The sequence below is a fragment of the Physella acuta genome, unplaced genomic scaffold (assembly GCF_028476545.2).
Source record: "Physella acuta isolate Inbredline_101_S28 unplaced genomic scaffold, ASM2847654v3 ptg000013l, whole genome shotgun sequence".
Taxonomy (NCBI): Eukaryota; Metazoa; Mollusca; class Gastropoda; family Physidae; genus Physella; species Physella acuta.
The window spans coordinates 363,331-369,277 of record NW_026731533.1 but is presented as its reverse complement, the minus strand read 5'-3'; positions in this window follow the sequence as shown (position 1 = coordinate 369,277).

Below are 5,947 nucleotides of genomic sequence, written 5' to 3'. Positions count from 1 at the left end.
AAACGTGGGTCGGGCAGATGGGTCGGGAAATTTGATGGTGAACGTACCCACGTTTTTTGTCATCAAATGTATGTAAATAGTTATTTTCTACTTTTTAGTCCACAAGAAAAACGTGGTTTTTTAAAAAGTTTTTTTTAAGTATTTTATTACATGATATCTTATCAAGGCTAACACTTCACAAAGTTTTTTGCTACAAGGGACATAACTCATCGAGCCTTTTTTTTCTTCGCACATTCAAAAACGAGACCTAGCCGACTTAAAAAAAAAATATTGTAGTGGTTTTCAGTATATTCTTGTAGAACCTTGACACAGTGGATGGTTAAGTCGTTAGTAGACCCTTAACTTGGATGGGGGGGGCGCATCGATGAACTAAGCTTGAAAAATCATGGTCGACCTCGGAAAATTCATTTTTTTTTTTTTTTTTTTTCTATTACTTTAACCACTTATAAACATAATATACTTATCAAATTTACAATAAAATATAGTTTTTACACTTGTTTTTGCATTTGAAGTGGGTATGTGTGTGTAAAAAAATGTATTTCACCCCGATATACGCCCATCACAACGATGTGTAGCGAGATCTACACACCGTAGTAAGCCTAGCTTACCATATATCAAAATGCGCGGAATTTCGAGGTCAGTCTAGCTAGCCTAAGAACATTGACCTAGTTCTAAATATAGTATTTCAAAACACGCAATGAAAGTGTGCTTCAAAATGGGAAGAGTCATGTATCTATTGGTCAATAGATGTCACATGACGCTTCTGTCTAAAAATCCCGTGCGCCAAACTCAATTTTGCTAACTTTTGTCAGGAAGTTTCGGCGGTGTCCTAGGAGATGCTATTTTTAGCCGAGCTGTAGATATATTTGCACCAACTTTCACTTTCTACTTTTTGAATTATTTTTCGTTTCTGGAATTTATTTGAAGGTAAATTATGAATTTTTCAATTATTTCTATTCCTTTATCAAAGTATAAACTATAGTTTTATCTTAGATGCCAGATTTTACGTAGATTTTGATGTAGATCTAGTAACTTTATTACGTAAACTAGATCTTAGTCTTAGGCTCTTAGCCTAGCTATCAGTAATCAGTATCAAAGGCTGAATGTAATCAATGTATGCAGATAATGTGCATACCTTTTAGTACGTTGTGATTATTTTTTTAAAACAGCTTATACATTATTATGACTTGTTTTACAGATCTACAATGCCTGCACAAAAGTTGTATGCAAAAAAGGGACAGGCTTCCAGAAAGCAGAAGGCTACATTGAAGTACATTGGCTAAGGCTTGTGCTACCAAGCAGCAAAAATCAGCTCTTGCAGGATCTACTGCAGATCCAGAGGCTGCTGGTTCAAGCACAACTACTGCTGCCACTACATCAACTGCTGCCACTGCATCAATTGCTGCCACTTCACCCACTGCTGCCACTTCACCCACTGCTGCCACTGCATCAATTGCTGCCACTTCACCCACTGCTGCCACTGCATCATCTGCTGCCACTGCATCAACTGCTGCCACTGCATCATCTGCTGCCACTGCATCCACTGCTGCCACTTCACCCACTGCTGCCACTTCACCCAAAGCTGCCACTGCATCAACTGCTGCCACTGCATCATCTGCTGCCACTGCATCCACTGCTGCCACTTCACCCACTGCTGCCACTTCACCCACTGCTGTCACTGCATCAACTGCTGCCACTGCATCATCTGCTGCCACTTCACCCACTGCTGCCACTGCATCAACTGCTGCCACTGCATCCACTGCTGCCACTACACCCACTGCTGCCACTACTCCTACTACTGGATATACAACCATCCCCACAGTGGTCAGTGCCTCCAAGAGAAAACTTAGCATGTTTTCTCAATGTGAAGCACCTCAAGCTACTACAGTAGGAGGGCTGGTCATTGTAGACCTGGCTGAAGTAAACGCCCTCTTTTCGGCAGCTCAGTGCAGTACATGTCAAGGGCCCTTGCAACTTATTTTGACTGGACGCAAGGGTCTAGCACATCAACTGCAAGTCAGCTGCAGTGTGCAACTCCATAGCAGCAGGATCAAGCTCCAATATGAGTAGCAGCGACAGGTGTTATGATATCAACAAGAAATTTGTCGCTGCTTTCCTCAACATAGGATTAGGCTATGCTGCTATGGATAAGTTTTGCAATGCCATGGCCATTGAAGGAATGACAGAGTCATCATACTGCAATATCCTGAACAAAATATCAATTTCTTCAAAAAATTTCTCCAACGCCAGTCTTGACACAGCTATTGACCTGGTGCGCAAATCTTATGGCGTTGAGATCAGTCAGTGAGTTTAATGGTGGCAGTAAACATCTGGCTGCTTTTATGGATGCCATTGGCTGTTCCTATGCCACTTCTTCTCAAGTCAAAGCAGCAAGGCATGACAAGAGGAGGATTGACAGTGCTGAATGAAAGGCGTCAGCTGAAGTCAAAAGGAGAAGGTCCAGAATGATCTCGCCAGCTCAAAAGCCCAACAGGAGTTTGAGAAGCTGGAGGGAGGGCCTTCATACAGTTCTGGAGCCTTCTAAATTGTTATTTGTTTTAAGCTAAGTTAGTTTTATTAGTGTAAAAACTTTTTTTTTTTTTTTAATTTAATTTTTTTTATTTCCATCAATATATGTAGTCTTTTTCAAACCCTTTTTACAAAATCAGTTTTTACTTAATTTACTACTAATGATGAAATTATCATCATAAACATGTTGATAAAGCTTTTGAAATAGCTCTTTACATTGTATTTTCAATGAAAAAAGCTTTTTTTTCCATTTTTGTTACGTTTTTAGCGTTTTCTCAATAACGTATTTTTTTACATTTTTGAACACTGAAAAACATTTTCCTCAAAAACTACTTGTTCAATTTACATGAAATTTCTGCTGAAGCTACATAACACACTGTTGAAAAAACAAGCAGAAGAATAATGGAGCTATCTTCAATACTTTTTTTTTATACAAAATTTTTTGCAAACTTTATAGGTTAAAATTAATTAGTCATTAGTAGAAAATTCATAATTAAAAAAGTTTCTGCAAATATGTAAATTTTCTTCTATGGATTTTCTCACATGCATGTGGACTATCTAAATCCAAAAGTTGGACTTGAAATTATAGATAGTTACTGAGGAAAAGTTTTTTAAAAATTGTATGTAAAAAATGTACATTTTTCCCGCCAAATTTAATCGGCTAACGATTACCATGAAAAATTTTGTACACCAAAGTGTATTAAACATATATACTAATGCCATAAATGAGTTATTTTCTGTAAAATAGTTAAATTGTGCAAAAAATGGTATTTCAATACATTTCATGACTGTCCCCCCTTAAAAAAAAAATATTGTAGTGGTTTTCAGTATATTCTTGTAGAACCTTGACACAGTGGATGGTTAAGTCGTTAGTAGACCCTTAACTTGGATGGGTAACATAACCATTGGTAGACCGCTAATACTGGGGTGCTAGAGCAGGGTGAACTGGTACTGAGAAGGTGCTGTTACTGTTGTGTAGCTGATGTGTTGTTGATGATGTTATTTTTGAAGTAAAGTAGTACTGTTGTGTTGATGTTTTTTTTTTTGTTTTTTTTTTTGTTGTTGTTCTATTGATGGATCTTGTTCTGTTTTGATGATGTTTTTTTTTGTTTTTTTTATTGTTGTTGTTTTGGTTTTGTTGTTGTTGTTGTACTGATGGATGTGGTTCTGTTATGGTGATGTTGCTTGTTGTTTTTTATTGTTGTTGTTATTTTTGTCGCTGCTGTTGTGCGGCTGTTACTGTGCTTATGTGGTGATGTTGTCTTGTTTTTTTTTCCTCAAATATACCATTTCCTCTGAACCTTTTTTTAAAGGGGGTTGTGGTGTCCTCCTACAAAGATATGAGGTACCAGAGTGACAACTTAGTGCCTGAAGTGGCGGGGGGGGGGGGGGAGAATGTGGGCTCCATCTTGTGTGGCGTTTACCACGTGACTGGGCAGCACGTGAGTGCTAGAATGTGACGTAGCACGATGCTGAGTCTTAAAAGAACCTAATCAAAGCGTGTTACATCTCGTTAGAGTTACTAGAGGATCGGGTGGGGGAAGATGTGGGTGAATGGGAAGGGGGGGGGGGGGTGTTGAGGACGTGTGACCATGAGGATATGATACAGTCCGCGTGTGTGCCCTGTGTGTTACGACTGTTATTACGTAAGTATTGTAACTCTCCTGAGACTGAAACCAAAAGACGACTAAATTGTCATTCATGTTATCAGGACCTCGTTGTTGCTTGTGGCCTAGTTCCATGGTGACATTAGGTCAAATTATCCAGTGCACTCTGGGCGCTGTCAAGTTTTTGTCTATAACCATAGTTTTGTCAAGTTCGTGTCTATTATCACAGTGCTGTCAAGTATTTTTCTATCTATAGCTATAGCCTATGTGTAATGAGCATACCTACGATCTGGCTATTCTGTAAATATGTTTATATAGCCCCATATAGAAAGTATGTAGAGAACCCCCCCCCCCATCCCCACAACCAAAACCTTGTAAAGTGAGTACAGTATACCTCGGGCCAAAGCCACATCCTCCAACCTTCTACCCAGTAGTCTCGCAAGGGTAGGGAGGCGCGTAGGGGGGAGGGGGGGGGCGGTCCGCACTGGGTGACACCATTTAAAGGAAAAAAATCGTAAAATATACTGTCAAAACAATGTTTAATCCAGTTAAGATAACAAAATAGTTGGGGAAATGGGTGACACCAAACCGAAAATACAAAATATTTATTAGGGGTGGGGCGACAACCCCTGTTACACCCGACCTAGTGACGCCACTGCCTCTACCCACACAATCTTCAGATCAATAATACAGTGGGTTGTGTTTTTTATTAAACTTAAGTGTGTATGTGAGTGTGATTGTTGAAAATGGGGTGGGGGAGGGGTGAGGAGGGAGGTATATACACTAAGCCATGGTATGGTAAAGCCAATAGTGCCTAACCCTCTACAAGATTACAACTTACAAGTACCACCACTGAGACTATCAGTGTACTGATAATGATACTTTTACGTGTAGACCACATAAATAAGCCAGTTGTTTTTTTTAAAACAGCTACAACAGTCCTCATTCGAGAGCGACGCTAGATTTGTGCCACCCATGTTCATTGCTTTTGAGTACAGACTTAAGACAGTGAAGAAAATCGTACACCTCCCACATCCCATGTACACATGTACACGCACAACACGCACAACACGCACACACACAGGTACCCTAGCACCACACTTTATAGTGTCTGACGTAATGTGCCATATAGGCCTTACGACACTGAAGACAGCCTTGAAAAATACAACACATTTCTTGGTCAGATCGTCCTACATTTTAAAATGTCTGACCAGAGGCGTCGCGAGGCGGGGGGCGAGGGGTGCGGACCGCACCGGGTGACACCTTTTAGAGGAGCGACAGCAAGACAAAAAAAAATTGAAAAATGCATAGAAAAAATGCTTTTGCCAGTTTAATTAATGATTAATTAGAGTTTAAAAGTCGTATTAAGTGCAAATCAAAGATCCCGACATCGGGGAGGGGGTGACACCTGGGCGTAAACCTGCTAATTATAGAGATAACAATTTTATATTCAGCTGTGTTACAAACATAAATATATATATATATATATATATATATATATATATATATATATATATATATATATATATATATATATATATATATATAACAGATACTTTTTTGTTGGGGGATGACACCATTAGGTGCCGCACCGGGTGACACCCGACCTAGCGACGCCACTGAGTTTGAGGTAGTGTGTCATCTATGCCTTACAACTCTGGAGACTGCCTTGTAAAATAAAACACTTTTCTTGGTCAGGACGTCCTACATTTTAAAGCGTAAATTTGATACCTGGTGCAGGACGTGTCAATTACAAACAAAGCTCATTAGCTAAGATTGGCCAACGTTATCTTAATTAGCAGAGCTGGTGT